Source organism: Heloderma suspectum, chromosome 1 (genome assembly GCF_057233095.1).
Source record: "Heloderma suspectum isolate Gila_16-S chromosome 1, 16-S_ref, whole genome shotgun sequence".
Taxonomy (NCBI): Eukaryota; Metazoa; Chordata; class Lepidosauria; order Squamata; family Helodermatidae; genus Heloderma; species Heloderma suspectum.
The window spans coordinates 87,679,539-87,701,989 of NC_139458.1; positions in this window are offsets into that span (position 1 = coordinate 87,679,539).

A 22,451-nucleotide genomic window follows, 5' to 3' on the forward strand; every position below is an offset into this window, starting at 1 on the left:
TATGCCATTTGCAGCTGTACTCTTCCCAGTGATATGGCAATGGCGGCTGCCATTACTGTATCACCAGTGCTCCGAAGCTGGAGTGCCGTTCTGGCCAGAATCCTCCTGGAGCGGAGGTAAGTGGAGCCATTCCACTGCGGATTCTGGTGGCTGGATTCCAAAGACTCTGGCCTCATTTGAGTCCGTGGCAGATTTCTCTGACTTCTCTAGTCTGAAGTGAGCACAGATGGAACTAGAAGCCATGACAGAAGTCAGAAGTTGGGATGGAAGAGCAAATCAGGAACAAAGGAACAAAGCAGAAGGAAGGGTCAAGGTGCAAACCCAAAGTCAAGCCCAAAAGAATAACCAAGAATATAGGAACACATCAGACCTCAGAAAGATCTTGTTGCTCAAGCAAGGCTCAGCTGTGCTGTAACAGGGAGTCCATAATACTTTCTGCCCAGAAGGATCCAATGGTCAGCTTGGTTAGGTGAAGTCAGAGAGGAAGTTTATTCACCCAGAAGCTGCTACCTCCAGTTCAATGGTTAACCATACATGGAGGTATGTTACCTCCATGCAAGCTCCAGCAAGTCCTGATGCATTTTAGATAACTGAGAGGTGACGTGTTACATAAAATAAATTTTATTTATTTATTTACTCCATATCCCACACCTTGAACATCCAAGAGTTACCAGCAGAGCTTTGATGCTGCTAGTCCATTTTTACTGCTCATTGTAGGTCCAGTATTTCTAGTTTTCTTGTCTATTATATACTGCTTAGTTAACTGAATTTTGTTTGTTTTTATTGCTTCTTTTATTGTATTTTACTGTCATCAGATGGCTTATGGACTCTTTATAGTGGCATATAAATGTTTACATAAATTCATTAAAAATAATATAATTCCCAAAGAAAAATAGTTAGGATAAGCTGAGGTATTAAGTCTATCTCTTTAAGTATTTCAGTCAAACAATAAAACACAAATTGCTTCTTAGGTTGTATTTAATACCTCAACTTAATATGGACTTTTCCACCACATGGTTCATATGTTGGAACTGTAAGGCCCCTTAGGAACACTATCTCCATATGGTGGGAGCATGCCAAAAAAAATAATAATAATAAAAAAAAATGCCGGCATGCAAAATAATAATAATTGGAGGCAGATTTGGGGATAATATCACTATTTCTCAATCAGTGTCACAATCTTGGTTTAAATCCTTTATTAGTATTATTTAATGTTATGGAAGACAAAACATCCATTTCTAACATTGAGAAAACATTTATTATATGTTGTTCAGTCGTTAAGTCGTGTCCGACTCTATGGGCAAGGGACTGGAAAAATCTTGATCCCCCAACTGTCTGTGAATGGATGCTAAAATGTCTTCATCTTATGGAAATGAACAAACTGATAGATACTATTCATAGAAGATCCAGCAAGCGAAGAACAATGAATGTTGCAGAGAAATTGACAGGTTTTTTTTAAATTGTTGTTGGATGAGATATAATGGAAATGTGATGCTAGAGAAAGCTTGTTTTTGTAATTTTTCTCTATGTAAAATAAAATTTAAAAAATAACTATGCAGTGCATCACAGGGTGCTTTTTATAAAAAAGAAGAAGTAAACCAAGAATAGCAATTGTTTTAAGAATTCTCTGACAAGTAAGGAGCCATTGAGCCCTTGGTTTGCTTTTGAAATATATATCCTTCTTTTTTCAAAAGATGTTTCTTTCTGTTTAGGAAAGGAGGGGAGGGGGTAAGAATATATAAAGAATTGTGTCATTTGTTTAGAGGACAGGGAGAGGGATGCTTAACTCGATTCTGGCCCACAGCATTCCCTTGCACTAACCTCCCCAAGCCACTTTTCATTAGCTCATGTTCCTAGACATGTGTTTGCCATAGCTGGGAGAGGGAATGCTGGGAAGACAAAAGGCTGGATCCACAAATTGCATTCCATTCACCAAAGGGCTCTTCTCACAGAAGGTGCCTCCACCTGATTTCCAGGGATCCCCCTTGCCCCTCCCCCCTGCACCAAGCTCAGCGCATTCAGCAGGGTCCTCTGACCTGTAGCATTTTCAGGGTGATGCAGGGGCTGCCACGGGAAGGAGGGAGTGGGGAAGTCTGCTTTCACCAGCTCAGTTGCATGTGCCTATATCCACATCCAACCCTGAATCCAAGTGAGGAAGAAAAGGGTTAAATAAGACCCTCTCACTTGCTATTTCTCCTTTCCAAATACTGCTACCCCCCTTCCCCAATTTTAGACTGTTGTTGGATCCTTGATTTCCCAGATCCAAGTTTCCATTGAACATCTCACTTGGGCCTCCCAATAGTGTAAACCATTTAAGGTCACAATCCTATGCATGTTTAGACAGAAAAAACTCCTACAACTCCCAGAATTCCCCCAGGCAGCCATGCTGACTGGAGCATGCTGGGAAGTATAGGACTTTTTTCTGTCTAAACTTGCATGGGATTGCACCCTAAAACAGTGAAATTGCTCACAGCCTTGAACCTAGTTTTTCCTCCTTTCTTTTGGCCAGCTTTTGTTTCTGATTGTATTGCTCACAATCCATTTGCTCTTTGCAGCCTCCCCACACCTTCTCATGCATGCTGTTCCATACCCTGGAGATTTCCGCAACCCTTCAGCAAACAGAGAGCGGTGCACACCTTAACAGCATGTCTGAGAAACCAACCGAATTGAATCCCAAATGAATAAACAGAACATGTCATGTCAAATATAACATTTAGTCTTTGCAGTGGAGAACCACCATTACTGCCCCACATGCTACCTACCCCTGTGCCTTTGGGCCCATGTTGGGCCTGAAGAGACCAGATGGGCCTGTAGATATGCCCTATCATATCTGGGGGTGGGGAGCAGATATCCAGGTGCCCCACTGCAAAGTCAACCCCCAAACAGTAGAGAGAATGCTGGGAGGAGACAGCAGGCATGGCCAGACCAGCAAAGGAGGGATGGAGCTGGTCAGCATGCAAGGGAAGTCAATGTGGGCCACATAAACCTGCTTTGCTTATTTCACAAGTTGTAGAGATGTATAAATAAGTAAACTCAAGCTTGCTGAAGTTCTCTGAATTCCATCTCAACCTTTGTTCCGACTCGAGTCTATATCAGATTGCAAGCTTTGTTTTGTTCTTTTTGCATGGAAATCCATGCTCATTTCCATGCATATTTTCCCCAAATGTACGTATTAATTGTGTGCATCCTTGAAATGTATGCATTCTTCTCCCATTGATAAAAGCATATTTGTGTACATTTTTCAAATGTATGCATGCAGTTGAACACACTTTTTTTGGTCCACGAATCACTTGCAAGTATGGAAATGTATGGACTTCAACCACAGATTGCGCCTCAGTCCGTGTTTGGTCCAGAAGGTGCAAACTGGGTAAATCCTGATCAAAAACAAATGGAAATTAATTTTTCATGCATCTCTACAGAGATGGATGGTCAGTGGGAACCAGATGACAGCAACTATCCTCCACCTGGAGCAAACTCCAGAGGAAAAGGGAGCAGGAATCTGAGAGGACACTGAGATCTGAGACCCTAGCCCATGGAGAAAAGGAAAGAAAGCGTGAAGGCAGTGCCAAGAGCCTGGCTCTGAAGTGAACTCCAGAACCTCCTTATAGCCCAGGGAGTTTTCTTTATTTTCTTTGGCATTTTTGTCCCTGTCTGCTCCTTGCTAGATCTAAGTAAAGGCAAACTCTGTCAGGCTCTTGAGAAGGAAGAGCCATAGATCAGAGGCAGAGCACCTGCTCTGCATGCAGAAGGTCCCAGGTTCGATCCCCAGCATCTCCAGGTAGGGCTGGAAAAAATCCTGTCTCAAACCTTGGAGAGCTGCTTGCTGGTCTCTATCAACAATACTGGCCTAGATTGACCAACGGCCTGACTCAGTATAAGGCAACTTCCTATGTTCCCATGCTCCTGTTCATCATTCAGAGCTAGGCATCATTAGGTTGTCAGTGCCACAAAGGCTAACAGTCCTGAAAAGTGGAAACCAGGAAAGACCCCAGAGTGCTTGCTGCTGTCACAGGAACCTGCTGGCCACTGCCTCTATGCTCCAGCACTCATAGGAACACAGGAAGCTCTTTTAGACTGAGTCAGACCATTGGCCCATTTAGCTCAGCCTTGTCTACACTGACGGACAGTGGCTCTCCAAGTTTTCAGCCAGGGCTCTTTCCTAGCCCTATCTGGAGGTGCCAAAGACTAAACCTGGGACCTTTTGCATGCAAAGCCTGTGCTCTACCACTGAGATGATATGTTAACATCACAGGAAGTTGCCTTATACTGAGTCAGACCATGGGTCCATCTAGCCCACTATTGTCGATGCTGACCGGCAGTGACTCCTCTGGGGTTTCAGGCAGGATTCTTCCTTCCTAGTCCTGCCTGAAGATGCCAAGGATTGAACCTGGGACCTGTATGCAAAGCATATTGTCTACCACTGGACAATAGTGGGTGCCTACTCACTAAACACCGTGTTGACCTGAGCACGACATGAACTTGTTACAGTCACATTTCATTTCCCTGAAACTAATTAGATAATAGTTGCATGCTAAAAGATTTTTTTAACCATTCCACTGATACCACTTTTGGCAACCATCTTTTTAAATCTACAGAGATTTTGGCTTGGACTAAAAATATTCTTCACACATGCCAGGGTTTTTAAAGTTCTGAGGTAGGTCAGAAGTGATTGCACATAAGAAAGGCAGCATTATAGACCCAAAAGGGTAATTACGCATGACACAGAAAAGATAATTTCTTCTTTTCCTACTGTTTATGTTTTGAGCTTGTGCATGCATGGCAGTTTCCTTTTAAAAAACTAAAATCTCAGTAGACGTGTATGAGACACTTCAATATTTCATGGACCATTAACCTTCTATGTAGTTGCAGGCATAAAGCTGCTAAATACGAATTAGGATCATTGTGGTTTTAACCCATGAATTATTGATTCAAGCAACTCTAGGAGTTTCTGAACATTTAGAATGGAACATGCTCCAGATTGTAACAATGCAATCCTTTCTATATCTACTCAGAAGAAGGCCATACTGAGTTCAATGGGACTTACTCCCAGGTAAGTGTGTATAGGATTGCAGCCCAAGAGTATGTCATAAAGGGATCTCAGTATACTCTCTCTGTCTCTACATACATACACAAATCAAGTGTTAGTGCCATTTGAAAATACCCAGTTGTAAGAACCAAAGGTTGACTTCCTCCAATGGAAGGAGCTTTCCCTAATGGAGGAAATCTTCCTCTAACAGAAGGAGTTTTACTAAGAGTTTCATAGATAGAGCAGCATGGAGTTATTCTCTCTGGAACCTTGATGTTCATCATCTTTGAAAGAGTGGGTAGTATTCAACCTTTCTGTGAGCTCCGCTAACCTTCCCTGTTCCAGAACCAAGTGCTTTGGCTCATTTCCTGTTGCTTTAGGAAGTATTAGCTTTCCGTCCTGCTAGCAGTGGGTTCCACTGGTGCATGGTCAGTGCTGGATACTGCCCAGTGACAGTGAATTTCTATTATTATTAAGCTCTACAAGCCAAGTATAGGGTTTCTAACGAATGAATCAAGCCAGCAATTAAAGTATTTCCTGCGACATAGTGGTCAGGAATTCACTTTTGTGGGGAACAATTGCTTGGACCTCACACACTGAGGGGAGCACATCAACGTTAATAGGTAGGCACTGCCACATTGTTGCCAGCCAAAGCTCTTCCCTCACCCCCCAGTCCAGTAAGTTGACTTCCAGAAACTGCATGGGAAAAAGCACAAGATAAACTCCACTATGAGGTAGTAATATATTTTGCCATGAATCAACTCAGTTGAACACACCTTAGGCTGTAATCCTATACGTGCTTACCTGGAAGTAAGTCCCATTGAACCCAATGGGACTTTCATCTAAGTAGACATGACTAGGATTGCTCTGTGAGAAACACAAATTGTAGTTGGTGGCTAGTGCATACCAACTAGCATTACTGCACAATCCTATGCATGATCAGGCAGAAAAAAAGTCCTACAACTCCCAGCATTCCCCAGCCAGCATGGCTGCTTGGTGCATGCTGGGAGTTGTAGGACTTTTCTTCTGTCTAAATATGCGTGGGGGTGCACCCTTAATGTTTTAGAAGTGGAATCAGCTACTCTCTCACTTCATCAACACAATATAGCAATTGGTCCTCTCTTTTCCCTCTCTGCCTTTGTTGGGAGGAGTCAAGTGAACAGGCCAAATAGTTTGTCTGAGAGAATCATAGAATCATAGAATAGTAGGGTTGGAAGGGGCCTACAAGGCCATCGAGTCCAACCCCCAGCTCAATGCACATCGAGCCCAACCCCCTGCTCAAGGAGAGATATTCCAAATGAACTCTGGAATAAATTGCTTGTGGTGTTGAAAATGTAGTAAAAATGTAACCTAAAAGCCATTGTATGTGTCTTAAGCAGCACATAGTACTGTAAGAGCTGCGCATGCCTGGAATGAGCAGACAGTAACCCTAAGATAAGGTTGCTAAGCAAACCGCTGGCAACCAATCAAAAGTAACACACTGGCTGAGGAATGCAAGCTAAGTGATAAAACTGTAGCGCGGAGGTTGCCCAGGGTCGACTCTGCTTTGAGCGTGAGCTCCTTTGTCGAACTGTTTGCAAACAATAAAATCGAGTTGGACCCAGCCTGAAGTTGACTCTCCTCTTTGGGGCAAATTGGACTAGCCTCCAGGGGGCGAAACTAGCATTTTGTGCAACAAAAACAAACATTACTTTCAATCTTTCTTTATCACCTGTGTCTTTTTTTATATGTTTACTCTAGACTAGAGTAGGCGCAAGGGGCCCAATCAACATACGAACACTACTGTGGGAGTAGGGGGCTTTAACCTTCTCCCCCACCCACTATGGGTATAATCCAGATCAGGCACCATGTACCTACTCTAGAGTAAAAATGAAAGAACAAAATCCACAACCATTGTTGTTAGATGTGGATTTAAAGCAATGTCTGCTTTGGCCCTGACTGACTCTGATCCTGCTTGGGTTCTAGTAGCAGCTTCCCTTTCCTGTGAGTTCAGCTTCAGAGTGGCTGAAGGCAGGCAGCCGAGAAGATCCACTCGTCTGTCTGCGACTCTGCATGGATTTGGGACACTGAAGAATGGTAACTGGGGTGGTTGTTAGCCTGGGGTTGATCTTCCTGAATAAGCCTGCCTGATAATGTGGCAGAGTGATTTTTGCCTTAGTCTTGCCTATTTTGTAGACAAAATAGTCTACAAATAGTCTGGTCAGCAGCTGAGAGGGGAGAAGCAGGAGGCTTAAATTCTGTAACAGTGTTCTAGCACTGAGCTATGGCTTACATGGCCAGAGGCCCATTTTATGTTGTCTTCTTTCTATATGTCAGGACTGGGTTGTAGAATCTACTAACAGAGTCCACGATCGGTGAGGCTAAAGGATAACCGTCATGTATGTTTCCGGGAGTTCCTTCAGGCGAGGAATATAAACATGATAAATATGTAATAAAATTGATCCTCCAGGAAGAAACCGAAATGAAAACAAGAGCAGGGTGCCCAAATGCTTGTGCAGGAAGGAAACCTTAGCCCACTGCTTTGAATGTCTTTCTGCATTTATGCTCCAGCGGTTTAGTTCAGGAAGGTGATTGCTGACAGGAGTTCAATATCTCACAGTAATAGACAGACTATCCTATACTGAATGGATCAATGCCTTGATTAAATGCTGTAGATTCAAGCCAGTTGGGGTGATCAAACCTGTTTGCTGCTATTGATGTTCTCCTGCAACCCGCTGAACCATTTGGTCAACAAAACAGAGTGGCGTATTATACAGGCAGCACATTTGGCAATAGATTCACCCTCTCCTGCTACATCCAGAGAAGCCAGTGTTGCTGTTTCCAAACAGCACAATTGGAATGCTCCACTTCAGTGGCTTCACAGAATCACTTAGGGAGTTCAGGACAATTTGACTTAACATCTAACAGAAGAGACACATTTTCAAGTGCATACACTTGAGTGGCCTTGAAACAGCTTAGCTGGAAAGATGGTAGCCTGTATTTTGAATCCTATAATTTTTTTAGATGCAGACTTTTCTGCAGAAGAAAAGGGTTGTAAAGACAAAGTGAATTTCTTTGCTCAAACCAATGTAGAAGTAGTCAAAACAACCCATCCAACAATACATGTTGCTTTTAATAACAGAATAAAAGCAAAGCTGTGGCATCTCAGTGAATTTTTACCCTGTTTTTTAAATGATTAATTTTTAAATTATTTCATTCCAAGTTTTGATTTCCCCCTGCTTTTTCAAAACACACCACATCTGTGGCAAATCTGGTTGGACTATACACCCTACTTGAAACTGTTTTCAAAAGTAAAAGCATCACCTAGGTATATGCCCTGGCCGTGGGCTGCTAAGGTTTGGAGGTGCCGAGATAATATGTCAGATCCAGGTTTGCTTACAAGGAGTACTTACAGCACAGAGGCATACCCAACTGTTGGATCAGACATTTTCTCTGAACCCAGAGCTAAGGGGTACAAAGGGTCTTATACTATACATTTTAGCAGCGAGGCAGCGTGACAGCAGCAAGTGTTAATTAGCATTCATCTGCAACTTTCCCAGCATAGACTAACAGTGCTTGTTCAGAAGGAAAACAATCAGAACTTTTCAAGCACAGACACCTGTAGCTTAGCACAAACAGAGCCTCACTTCTCAGGCACATCCTAGGCCCTGATAAGATAATGGTTCAGAGCTTGTTAGCGTGGAATGTGCTGAGGCGGTGATATCAACCTTTGACTCATCTTACCAGCCAAGAGGCCCACTAGCAAGGGAATTGCACTAATAATGAACCTAAAGAGAGCATTATGGATCTCTAGGCCCCACTAAAACTACAGGTGACTTGGTTACAGGCCTGGAGCCATTACACTAGGTTAGAACAGAAGAAAGGTAGGAACTATTGCAGCTGTAAGGGAGCTACATGCATAACTACTGTGCCAGTGAACTTTCACCTACAACAGAATTGGAAGCACATTTTGGACATTTCTCCACAGGTGAAAAATATGAGGAATTTTAGCCGGGGGGCAGGCAAAATAGGTCCAATAAGACTACAGAAATTTCTTGTAATGGTGGAGGGTTGCACACCCCTATCCAGACCCATTCAGTGCTGCTGTTTTGCTAAGAACTTAGGAACACAGGAAGCTACCTTATACTGAGCCAGACCACTGGCCCATCTATCCTAGTATTGTCGACACTGACTGGCAGTGGCTCTCCAGGGTTCCAGGCAGAATACTTTCTAGCCTTTCTTGGAGATGCTGGGGATTGAACCTGGGACCTTCTGCATGCAAAGCATGTGCTCTACCACTGAGCTACGGCCCCTACCCACTGTCTGGAGCTCTCCCTATATGAGAAGTAAGGTAGAGGAAAAACAGAGGTATGACATTTAACTAACTCAATTTCACACTGCAGTTTTGAAGAAATCATGGTGTGAGGTGTCATGGAAAACACATAATCATGTGGAGGGAGAGAGCAGGGCCACATCTCTTGCCCCCACCCATGTGTGGTCCACCACCGATGCATTAGCAAGGGTGTTTTCATTCTACTGTACATGCATATGATCTCCCTATGATTTGGAATCCTAATTATGTAGGGTTTGCAGTCACAAAGAAAACCTATGTACATACAGCATCCTTCCCTTTAGAGACATGCCCCTTAATGCATCAACAGTGGAGGAGGACAAGATGTGATGGTCGGGGCATGCCTAGTAGGTATGACTCTGCTCTCTATGTCCATGTGAATACAATCACATGGAAGGGGACCCCTGAACAGGGCTTGGGGAAAAGAGCAGGATTGGAATGTCTTGTAGGACAAACGTAGATCCATTCACATCGAAGCAACCTCCTCTGATAGAAGCAGGAAAATCAGGACCCTGCAGTGACACCTGGTATATATAGGGGCTCTGAGGTGCCCACAGCACCAATGGAAGAGATGGTTTTGGCCACCTTCACAGATATCCTGCCTAAGGAACTGGGAGACCTCACGTGCTCTGTCTCAGGTGCACCCTGGTTCTAGACCCCCAGAGCAGCAGTGATTGAATCTGCTAGGAAGTCCAGAGATGGCAATGAACCTCCCATTTAGCTGTCCATGTTCTCCACTCATGATTCTGAGAAGGAGGAGAGTGAGATTAGTCCAAGTATGTGTCATGAATTGGGACCCAACTCGGAGCCAGGATAGGGTGGATCAGCCTGTAACCACATAAACTGTTCAGTCTGTCCTACTGTTTGCTAGTACTGATGTGACATCTCTCTATAGAGATTTTCTTAGGGAGCCATTTCCCAGGCCCACCTCTGGCTCCCAAATTTCAGTGATTCACGTCCAGGTTTCCAACTTCCAGAGTGTTCAGCTCAGAATCTAAAGATCTAAAGAGCCTCTTGTTGAGGGTGAAAGAGGAGAGTGCAAAAGCTGGTTTGAAACTCAACATTAAAAAAACGAAGATCATGGCATCTGGCCCCATCACTTCCTGGCATATAGAAGGGGAAGAAATGGAAGCAGTGACAGATTTTATTTTCTTGGGCTCCAAGATCACCGCAGACGGTGACTGTAGCCATGAAATTAAAAAATGCTTGCTCCTTGGGAGGAAAGCTATGGCAAACCTAGACAGCATAGTAAGAAGCAGAGACATCACCTTGCCGACAAAGGTCCGTCTAATCAAAGCTATGGTTTTCCCAGTAGTAATGTATGGCTGTGAGAGCTGGAGTATAAGGAAGGCTGAGTGCCGAAGAATTGATGCCTTTGAACTGTGGTGCTGGAGAAGACTCTTATGAGTCCCCTGGACTGCAAGGAGGTCAAATCAGTCCATCCTAAAGGAAATCAATCCTGACTGCTCATTGGAAGGACAGATACTGAAGCTGAAGCTCAAATATTTTAGCCACCTAATGCAAAGAGAAAACTCCCTGGTAAAGACCCTGATGCTGGGAAAGACTGAAGGCAAAAGGAGAAGGGGACGGCAGAGGATGAGATGGCTAGCTAGATAGCATCACCGATGCAATGAATATGAACTTGAGCACGCTCTGGGAGAGAGCAGAGGACAGGAAGGCCTGGCGTGCTATAGTCCATGGGGTTATGAGGAGTCAGACACGACTTAACAACTGAACAACAACAACCTCCCTTTTGTACCTGGGTGATGTAATTTTGGCTACATTGCTGACAGCCTGAACAAATCATAGAAGGAGTTGTAGGTAGGGAACCAAAACCTATTTAGCTTTGCCAACAGTGCAATATATCTTCCCTACAGAGAGAATGAGCAAGATACTTTGATCATTAAAACATTTTGGCTACATTTGTGAACCACCCAGAGAGCTTTGGCTAAGGGGCGGTATGGAAATATAATAAATGAAATAAGCAACAATACTCATAGCCTGAACACTGAAAATAGAGGGAATGATAAGCAGAGGAGAGAAACCTATTTAACCATGCAAAACGATCTATGTTCCCCCTTACAAAGAGAATGTAGAGCTGCTTCCACATGGAATTGTCCTAGCACAACCAGTCAAAATAAATTATGCAGCTATTCTGTCTTTTCTTCCTTAATTAATGTTTTGTGGAAAGAAAAAAAGATGGAAGATGCAGCAGGAAAACACTGGAGGGTCCAAGTTGAAGATGAAGTTGTCTGTACTCACTGAAATTCCCTAAATAAAGTGATTGCATGAGAAAGTGCTATAAGGTACTTTGGTAGTTACAATGTTCTTAGCAAACCTGTAGTGGATTAATATAAAAGTACCAAGGTTTTGACAAGTATGTTGAATGTTAAGGTTGGTGTAGATGCCCTACTGGATAATGTGGCCAGATTCAAAACAGAGCAAGGCTCCTGCACTTTTAATAGTTGTATGGAAGAGGGAATTTTGGCGGTGTGACTTGCATGATCACCTATACCTGCCGAAAGTCACCTTCTACTCATCCATTGAAAATTCAGGTGCTCTGTCCCCTTTGGAATCATCTGGCTTCCTTCCTGCTAGGATACTGCCTATCCTGTGACAGAAAGTGTATCAGCCACTTTAGTTAGTGGGTTCTTGAGACACAGGCATGGCTAGAGCAGAGGGACTTGCTTTTTTCTCTGAGGAAAGGGAGGAAGGGAATGGTCTCTCTCACCTGCAGGGAATGACAGATTCTGATTTCCTTTCAGGGAAGTTTCCCATTTTTGGCCCCCTAAGCCTGGATAGGCAGACATTCCAGACCTCCTATGATTTCCCTGGCTGAGGGAAGGCAGTGGTGGGAATGAGAGTGAGGGCAGCCTGCAGTGAGGGTATGTATATGTTTGTGAGATGCCATGGAACCCAAAGACCCATTCCAGCAGCAATCTCGCTATTTGTTATTGGCGAGAATACTTTTCAGAACATATAGGTAGGAGGGTTGGAGTAATTCTTGCTGTGCAGAAAAGGCAAATTTCTGTCTTCTATTATCAATATTGGGATGTGTTGCTGCTTAAATTCCTCACACAATGGTACTCTGATATGTACAGCTCCAGTTAAATCATAATGAGAAAATGAGGGGAAAAAATGAGAGCTTTTTAAAAATGCACTGCACATTCAGTGGGCCACAAGAAACTCCAGCCCTGCCCGGCAATTCTTCCTACTCATGAAGGTCTTCCAGCTGTTTCATATAAGACACGGTGACCTTTGGTTTTTTTTGGGAGGGGGGGTTCTGATTAGGGGTGAATGAAAGTCACTTACCTTTTCTCGCAGCTTTTTTGCGGTGGGGGGGAGCGCTTTGCTGCTCCCCCCGCGAAGTTCAGGCCGGGGGGGGAGGCTTCCCGCCTCGCCCGGCCGAAATTCAGGCCGGGGGGGGAGGCTTCCCGCCTCGCCCGGCCGAAATTCAGGCCGGGGAGGAGGCTTCCCGCCTCGCCCGGCCGCGAACACGAAAGTAAAAAAAAAAAAAAAAAAAAATAGCGTTGCCCTTATTTTCGCCGTAGTCTATGTAAACATTGACGTAGACTACAGCGACCAAATAAGGAAGGGGAATGGCGGCTCCCTATGGGGGCCGCCATTATCCGTACACACTTTTTTTTTTTTTTAAGTCACCCGTGATAGGCTACGTGACGATTCACGTAGCCTATCACGGCTGACTTTGCAAATCTTGCCGTGATAGGCTACGTGAATCGTCACGTAGCCTATCAGGGGACGTTTTTTTTCTTTTTCTTTCATTGCAATGGCGGGGGCGGCAGCCGGTCGAAAGACCGGCTGCTGCTCCCGCCCTGCTCGAACACCGGACGAACCGCCAGCCGGACCCGCCGCCGGGAGGGACATTCAGGGAAGGTAAGTCCCGTCCCGGGGGGGGGGGCGGAGGATTTCTCCCCGAAACTTGTTCGGGGGGCCGAACACGTTGGCGCTCGGCCCCCCGAAGTTTCAGGGAGAAATTCTCCGCCATCCCTAGTTCTGATGGCTTCCACACTGCAACAGTCACACAGAAATGCAAGAAGCAGAAATACGTAAAATCAGGTATGTGCGCATTTCGCCAGCACTGATACTGGAAGCATAATTGCTGAAAATGAGGTTTGTGTGCATTTCCAGTCTGCATGACTGGCAAGGAGGAGGTGAAAAAAATTACGTAGGTATAGCACCATGCCTGTGTAGGGATGTACGAAACTCACTTACCTTTTCGCAGATTGATTTGCAGTGGGAGGGAGGTGCTCCGTCCCTCCCCCGGAATCCTCGACGGGGTGAGGCGATCCGGTCCTCCCCCCCAGAATCCTGCCTGGCCAGCTCCGCTCCGTGGCCAGGCCGCAGAGCAGCCGGCCAGGGCCGTCTGCAGCTGGATTTCCGGCTGTGGGCAGGCTGGTGCGGATTCAAATGGCGGCTGCCGTAGTGGCCACCATTTGCGTCCAGCCAGGCTGCTGTGATAGGCTACATAAATACCTATCACAGCTAACCCCCCAAATAACCCCCAGCGTACGCAAATGGTGGCGGCTACGGCGGCCGCCATTTGCGTCCCCTATTTTTCACCGTAATAGCCTACGTAAATATTTATGTAGGCTAGATTGGTGAAAAATAGGGAATGCAAATGGCGGTTGCCGTAGCTACGCTGTTTTTTTTTGGGGGGGTTAGCCATGATAGGCTATGTAAATACTTACATAGACTATCACAGCTGCAAGGTGATGGCAATGGCGGCCGCAGCAGCCCAGCCGCAGCCAGCCAGAAGACCAGCTGCCGGAGCTGCCGCAGCCGCCGCTGCAGCCGCCGCAGCCGCCGCAGCTGCTGCATCCGCCCCAGGTAAGTTCTAAAGAATTCGGCCACTCACTGGAATCTGTGGCGGAATTCTCTGCCATCCCTATGCCTGCAACAGCTGGGAAGTAGGGATGGCGGAGAATTCCGCCAAGGATTCCGGAGGGCCAGATTCTAAGAATCCGCCCCCCCCAGAGTCCATGCTGGAATGGACCACTGCACCTGGCTGCTCCATGAAGTTCGACCCGGCTGGAACCTACCTGGCAGGCTGGCACCACCAGCTCTGGATCCAGCCGGGTTCATCCATGGCCAGTCTTGGGACGCGAATGGCGTCCAGCCTAGCGGATGCCATTTGCATCCCTTCTCCTTCTGTGATAGGCTACGTAAGCTTTGTGTAGCCTATCAAGGAAGAGGAAGGGATGCAAATGGCGTGGGCCCCGCCATTTGTGTCCCTTCCCCTTCTGTGATAGGCTTAGGGATGTCAGAGAATTCCGCCACAGTTCTCGGTGAGGCTGAATGCCAGTACATTCCGCCCCCCAAAATCCATGGTGGAATGAAGCCCCTGTCCCCCCACCCCACGAAAGGCATGCAAAACAGAGCACTTACCTGCTGCCGTCCGTGCTGACTTGCGAATGGTGGCCGCGCTGCGGCCGCCATTCGCTTCTTCATCATAGCTGTCATAGGCTACATAAATAATTACGTAGCCTATCACGGCTAACACAGGGATGCCATTTTTGTCTCTGTGGATGCCATGATAGGCTACGTAAGTATTTACGTAGCCTATCACGGCAAGCTAAAAAAACCACACAGCGTACGCAAATGGCGGTGGCTACGGCGGCCGCCATTTGCGTTCCCTTTTTTTTCACTGTTTCGGTCTACGTAAATATTTATGTAAGCTATTACGGCGAAAAAAAGGGGAACGCAAATAGCATAGTGGGCGCTATTTGCATTCCTTTTTTTTTCACCGTAATTGCTTATGTAAATATTTATGTAGGCTAAAAAGGCAGGGGAAAAAGGAACGCAAATGGCGCCCACTACGCTATTTGTGTTCCCCTTTTTTTCGCTGTAATAGCTTCTGTAAATATTTACATAGGCTAAAACAGCGGAAAAAGGGAACGCAAATGGCGGCTACTGAAGCAGCTGCCATTTGCATATGCTGTTTTCTTTATTTTTGCCTGCAGGCTGCCCAGTGGCCGGATGTCTGGCTGCAGGTGGCCCCAGCTGGCGGCTCCGCAGAATCTCTGCGGAGCAGAGCTGGTTGGGTTAGGATTTCGAGGGGAGGGGAGGAATGCCTCCCGCCCACTGCGAATCACCCTGTCGAAAAGGTAAGTGACTTTCGTACACCCCTAGATAGGCTACATGAGCTTTACGTAGCCTATCATGGGAAGGGGAAGAGATGTAAATGGTGACTGCTAGGCGGGATGCCATTCGTGTCCAGAGACCGGCCGTGGCCGGAAGTCCGGCAGCAGCTGGCCCTGACTGGTGGCTCTGCGGACTTGCCGCAGAGCAGAGCTGGCCGGGGAGGATTCCGGGGGTGGAAGACTGGATCTCCTCCCCCCAACCCCCCCCAGCAGATGCAAGGTAAGGGGGTTTCGTACACCCCTACTGGAAAGGGAACTTCCCATTTCTCCAGATGTATATAGTAATTCCCACTAGTGTGACAGTGGTATCACCATCGTGGGCATATTTCTTGAGCTGTCCTTTTGGTTCTCTCACAGCCCAGTGTTCACTCTGGCCAAGCTGAAACACAAACAGACAAAATGACACCACACAACCAAGAGACCAAGACTACACTGCCCTTTTTATTATTTATGTATTTATTTATATATTTATTTGGGTATTGCATTTCTATTCTGCCCAATAGCCAAAGCTCTCCGGGCTGCCGTTCACAGAAATTACAACCAAAAAGCACACAGTAAAACAATTATTTATTTCCCTCTTGGGCTAGCTTGCTCTCATCTGATTTATGAATGAACTATCTTTTTCTTTCTGTTTGTTCTGCTTGGGAACATATTCTCTCAAATGTTGGAGTTAAATTCTAAGTTTTAGGAGATATTTGCAACATAATAGCACATCTCCTTGTGGTGGCTATCTCAGCTTCCCACTGTGAACGAATAGTACTTTCTAATTGTTACTCAGAAATTGAGGGCAATGGCTCATTTCAATCTGAATGAAATGACCATCATTCAGGTAGGAAGGGGTTGCTTGGTCTCATCTTTTTCTGGATCTCTCTGTGGCTGTATCATTTCTCAATTCATTGAATGCACAAAATCAAAAGGGCCCTGGCAGCTGTGCTTTCTTCCCCCCCATTACAAAAATGTGCATATATGCAGATATGCACATTGGGGGCAAATGCGAAAAAAAGAAGGGCAAATGCGCAAAACTGAAGGGATAGCTGCCAAAGCCATTCACCAAACAGATGATCGGCGAGGCGAACAGGATTGCCATTGCACCTGAGACTTCATGGGAATCTCTCGAATGGAGCGGAGCAGGGGCGGGCGAGGAGGGGTTTGCGAACTTCAGTTCGACGAGCCGAACAAACAGATGATAATCAAACACAAAGTAGGAAACGAATGTTCATGACAAGGAAGTTTCATTTTGTAAAACTCAGGGATTTGAGTTTTATTATTTTTTTCTAAAAATGGGAGAACAAATATGCTATTACACGGTTCATATCTTCATAGCTATAGGGATGCATCCAGCCCTTCTGTTTAAACACAATTAATTAACTTCATTGCACATCTTAGCTGTGAAGAACCATATCTTCACAAATTAAATTGCTATAGGCCAATGTTTCTGTTTTGCATGTCAAAATTTTCCCAAGGAGTGAGTAATGTGTTAAAGAAAACTTCCCCATTTTAAAAACAATAATTTAGCATCCTCATTCTTTTTTTGGTTGATATACAACAGTGAATGGATGCTTTTTCAGTTGACAAAGAGCTAAAAGGATCCTTCAGTCTTTGGGGCCAAATGGTTTAATCACTGTGTGTGACCATAGGTCCAAGGGAGCAGACTCTACACATTTTGTACAGCTCTTCTATAACTCCATAGCTCTAGGCAACGAATAACATTGACAGAGCAGGTCAAATCTTGTGAAACTGGCGCTTGGGGACTGTGAAGCAAAAATAGAGAAGTCACTTATGTGACACAGAGATATTTTTTACAGATCTCTTCCAATTCCTGTAGTGTAAGCTTGTTAACTTTGTAAAAATATAAAAGGCAGTGTGACACATACAAACATTCCTAGCTTCCATACAGATAGATGTCAAAAATGGCTTTTTGTCCCATAAAAAAGTTAGTCTCTGTTTAATATACTATCTTGCGCCAAGCACCTCCTTGAAGTGATTGAATAGCTTGTTAATTAAGAAGGGAAGACATTCCACATCCTCATTATAGGAATCTATAACTTCATAAAAATTTAGATCTGGGGATTTCTCCTTCCACTGTGACCTGCACACAAGACAATGAAGCCAATGAAGAAAGAATTCTGCTGTTATTCTCCTTCTTCTGTGGCCAAAGTGTACAGTTTACTGGAATGTAAACCAAGTTCAAATGTTTCCATGCCACCCAGGTTTCTGTTATGATATCATCCCTTGCTAAATATATTTCTTTCACACCTTTACAAATGTAAAATAACTTACGGGATAATATTGCCAAAGGATGTTGTAAATTAGGGATGGGGGAGAATTTCTCCCCGAAACTTCGGGGGGCCGAGCGCCAACGCATTCGGTCCTCCAAAGGTTGTTCAGGGAGAACTCCACCCCCCCCGCCCCCCGCCCCCCCCAGGATGGGACTTACCTTTCACGAATGTCCCTCCCGGCGACGGGTCCCGGCGGCGGTTCAGCAGGTCTTCGGCAGGGGCGGGGGCGGCAGCCAGTCTTTCGACCGGCTGCCACCGCCGCCATTACAAGCAAAGTAAAAAAACAACAACGCCCTGTGATAGGCTACGTAACGATTAACGTAGCCTATCACGGCTAGATTTGCAAAGTCAGCCATGATAGGCTACGTTAATCGTCACGTAGCCTATCACGGGTGACTTTAAAAAAAAAAAAGCACGTACGGCTAATGGCGGCCCCCATAGGGAGCCGCCATTCGTGTTCCTTATTTGGTCCCTGGAGTCTACGTAAATGTTTACGTAGACTACGGCGAAAATAAGGACAACGCAAATAGCGTTGCCCTTATTTTCGCCGTAGTCTACATAAATCTTTACGTAGAGTACAGGGACCAAATAAGGAACGCGAATGGCGGCTCCCTATGGGGGCCGCCATTTGCGTACGTGCTTTTTTTTTTTTCAAAGTCACCTGTGATAGGCTACGTGACGATTAACATAGCCTATCACGGCTGACTTTGCAGATCTAACCGTGATAGGCTACGTTAATCATTACGTAGCCTATCACAGGGGCTTTTTTTTTTCTTTTGAAGTTCGCGGCCGGGGAGATGGGTGCTTCTCCCCGGCCTGAATTTCAGCTGGGCGAGGTGGGAAGCCTCCCCCCCCGGCCTGAACTTCGGCGGGAGCAGCGAAGCGCCTGCCCCCCACCGCGAAGCAAGCTGCGAGACCAGGTAAGTGACTTTCGTGCACCCCTAGTTGTAATGGCCATTATCATAATTGGTTTAAGGGGGAAAAATGGATTAATTTATCTGTGGGTATTGAACATCATAGAAGCAGAACCTCCATATTGTGAGACAGTATATATTGGGAATGAAGATCCCCTTTTTCCTGGTTATATGATCTTTCCTGGGAATCCCAATTTTGCACCATACACACTAATTTTGGTTTGATCTGTGCTTTGGTTTATTTTTTCTAAATCTTATTAGGATCTTAAAAGTGGAGGAGGGGATCTTATCAAAGGTTACAGGTAAATTTGGCCAGATTATTAGGTAGAGCAATATTTTCTGTTCTTTATTAAATTATTGCATGTCTCTGGTTGCTACTTTCCCTAATTGAATATCACATTTGATTCAAAGGGTTGTTAGTTGGGCTGTGCACAGACCCTTGCTTCACTTTGGATGCCAATTTGGACCTTCCAAAGTGTCCCTGCTTCACTTTGGACCAATTCGGATCCCATCTGCTTCACTATGGATCCAAATCCGAAGCAAGATTTGGATATACAAATCACTTGTTTTTGACATTTTCCCATTGAGTTGAATTGGAAAACACAAATAGCCATAACATTTTTAGTTTTCAAGACAAATACATGAAATGTGGGGAGCTTGCTCCCCCCTGGAAGGGATCCCACCTGCCAAATTTCATACAGTTTGGCCAAGGCATTTTTGGGCTAGGCACAGGTGAAATGTGCTGTTCTCAGAAACTCAAAACAAACTCAGAGGGGATACTATAATCAGAGAAGTTAGGTGCTGAAGCAGAGGATCTCTGCCGCAGGTTTCTTTGAAGTGCAAATAACCTAGGGATGTCAGAGAATTTCTCCACAAATCTTGGGGAGGCCGAATGCCAGCGTATTCGGCCCCCCAAAATTGGTGGAGGAACGGTCTGCCCCCCTGCTCCCCCCTGGACGGGACTTACCCTGCTCGAATGTCCCTGGCGGGGGCGGCTCCGGCAGCTGTGTGGCGGTGGCGGTGGCCGGTCTTCCGACCGGCTGCAGCCACTGCCAATTCCAAGTAAAACAAACAAACAAACAAACGTGATAGGCTAAGTAAAGATTTACGTAGCCTATCACGGCTATATTTTTAAAAAACACCGTGATAGGCTATGTAAATCTTTACGTAGCCTATCACGGCTGACTTTGAGAAAAAAAAAAGCGGGTACGCAAATGGCGGCACCCATGGGCGCCGCCATTTGCGTACGTGCTTTTTTTAAAAAAAAAGTCAGCCATGATAGGCGACGTAAACATTTACGTAGCCTATCATGGCTGACGGCAGGGATGCAAACGGCGGCGGCTATGGCCGCCGCCATTTGAATCCCGGCAGGAGATGAAGTTTTGCGGCGGGAGGGACGGGGCGCCTTGCCCCCAGCCAGAATTTCGGCAGGGAGGGACGGGGCGCCTCCCCCCCGGCCAGAATTTTGGTAGGGAGGGACGGGGCGCCTCCCCCCCTGGCCAGAATTTCGGGGGGAGGGACGGAGCGCCTCTCCCCCACCGTAAAGCAAACTTTGGGATCAGGTAAGGGACTTTCGTCCATCCCTAAAACAACTCTCCCCTAGTACTACTTCCTATTCAGCTTCACACTGCAAGACCTCAGGCTCTCCTTGGCTGAGTTTGGAATACACATTACTTGGGAAAACATTGGCAGGCAGGCTGGCAGAGTAGTTCTTGTAGTAAGAACATAAGAAGATAAGCAGAGCCATGCAGGATCAGACCAAGAGTCTATCTAGTCCAGCATTCTCTTCATACAGTGGCCAACCAGAAGCTGTTGACCCACAAGCAGGGCATGAGCACAACAGCACCCCCCCATGTTCCCCAGCAACTGGCACACACAAAATTTATTATTATTATTATTATTATTATTATTATTATTATTATTATTATTATTATTTTAGCCACACCACACCTGCCAAATCTCAGACAGTTTTTAATTAAAAAAAAAACCCCGATGCAAGTGAACAGAAGGAACTGAGAGTGTATGTTAGGGATGTTAGAGGATTCCACCACAGACTCCAGTGAGGCCAGATTCTTTAGAATATGCCCCCCCGGAGTCCTTGGCGGAACGGAGCAATCCCCACCCCTACCCCACGAAATGTAAGCAGAACGGAGCCTACCTTTGTCGCCTGTCCGCTGCCTAGGGATGTACACAGTTGGCCTTACCTGGCTCTGCCGGGTTCCACTGGGGGGGGAGGTGCTCCGTTCCTCCCCCCGGAATCCTCGCTGGGGGGGGGAGGCGCTCCGTGCTTCCTCCCTGGAATCCTGGCCAGCCGGCTCCGCTCCGCAGGGATTCTGCGGAGCTGCCAGCCGGCTCCACCAGCAGCTGGACATCCGGCCGCTGGCTAGTAGGGACGCAAATGGCAGCGGCCGTAGCCACCACCGTTTGCGTCCCTGTAGTCAGCCGTGATAGGCTACGTAAATCTTTACGTAGCCTATCACATCTGACTTTTAAAAAAGAACACATGCAAGCACGCAAATGGCGGCGGCTACGGCCGCCGCCATTTGCGTTACTTATTTTGGCCCGTCTTTGGCTACATCAATATTCACGTAGACTAAGACAGCGAAAATAAGGGGAACCCAAATAGTGTAGCGGATGCTATTTGCATTCCCCTTATTTTCGTCGTCTTAGTCTATGTAAATATTTACGTAGACTAAGACGGGCCAAAATAAAGAATGCAAATGGCGGCGGCTGTAGCCGCCGCCATTTGCGTACGCGCATGTGTTCTTTTTTAAAAGTCAGACGTGATAGGCTATGTAAAGATTTACATAGCCGATCACGTCTTTTTTTTTTTTTTACACATGAAATGGTGGTGGCGGCAGCTAGTCGGAAGACCGGCCGCCGCAGCTGCTGCTGCCGCACCCCCGCTGGAGCCACCACCAGAGCCGCTGCCACCTGGAAGATCCGCCCCGGGTAAGTCTCATCCCGGGGGGATCCGTGGGGGATCCGTGGGGGGGCAGGCCATTCCACCACAGATTTCAGGGGGCCAAATGCGCTGGCATTCGGCCTCCCCGAGATCCGTGGCGGAATTCTCTGCCATCCCTACCGCTGCCCCACGATGCTGTCGGTCATCTGCTGTTCTGGTTTATCTTAGCCGTGATAGGCTACGTAGGTATTTATGTAGCCTATCATGGCTAATGCAGGGATGCAAATGGCACAGTGGACGCCATTTGCGTTCCTGCCTTTTGCCATGATAGGCTACGTAAATATATACGTAGCCTATCACAGCCTCCGCAGGGACGCAAATGGCAGTCGCTACAGCAGCCGCCATTTGCGGCCGCAGCCCAGCAGCAGATGGAAGTCACCGCAGAGCTGCTGGGATGGACCCAGCGGAATGGGGTAAGTGATTCATACACCCGTAGTGTATGTACCAAAGTGCACATCATTATCCAGTTCATATTTATATATGCAGTTGGTGATCTGGTTAGGCGTTGGAAACCTCCACCTTTTGGAGGAGGTCACCACATGAGCAGGGAGAGCAATGGAAGAGGAAGAGGGGTCGGTTGCTGGAGCCTCTGCCTGCTCCTCCTCCTCCAACACACCCTGGGGGATCTCCTCCTCTTTGCCCTCCATCGCGCTGAGGTCATCAGACACCTATTATTATCATTATCATTATTATTATTATCATCATTATTATCATTAATATTATTTCTATACTGCCCCATAGCCAAAGCACCTCTGACATAACATCCATCAGCGGGC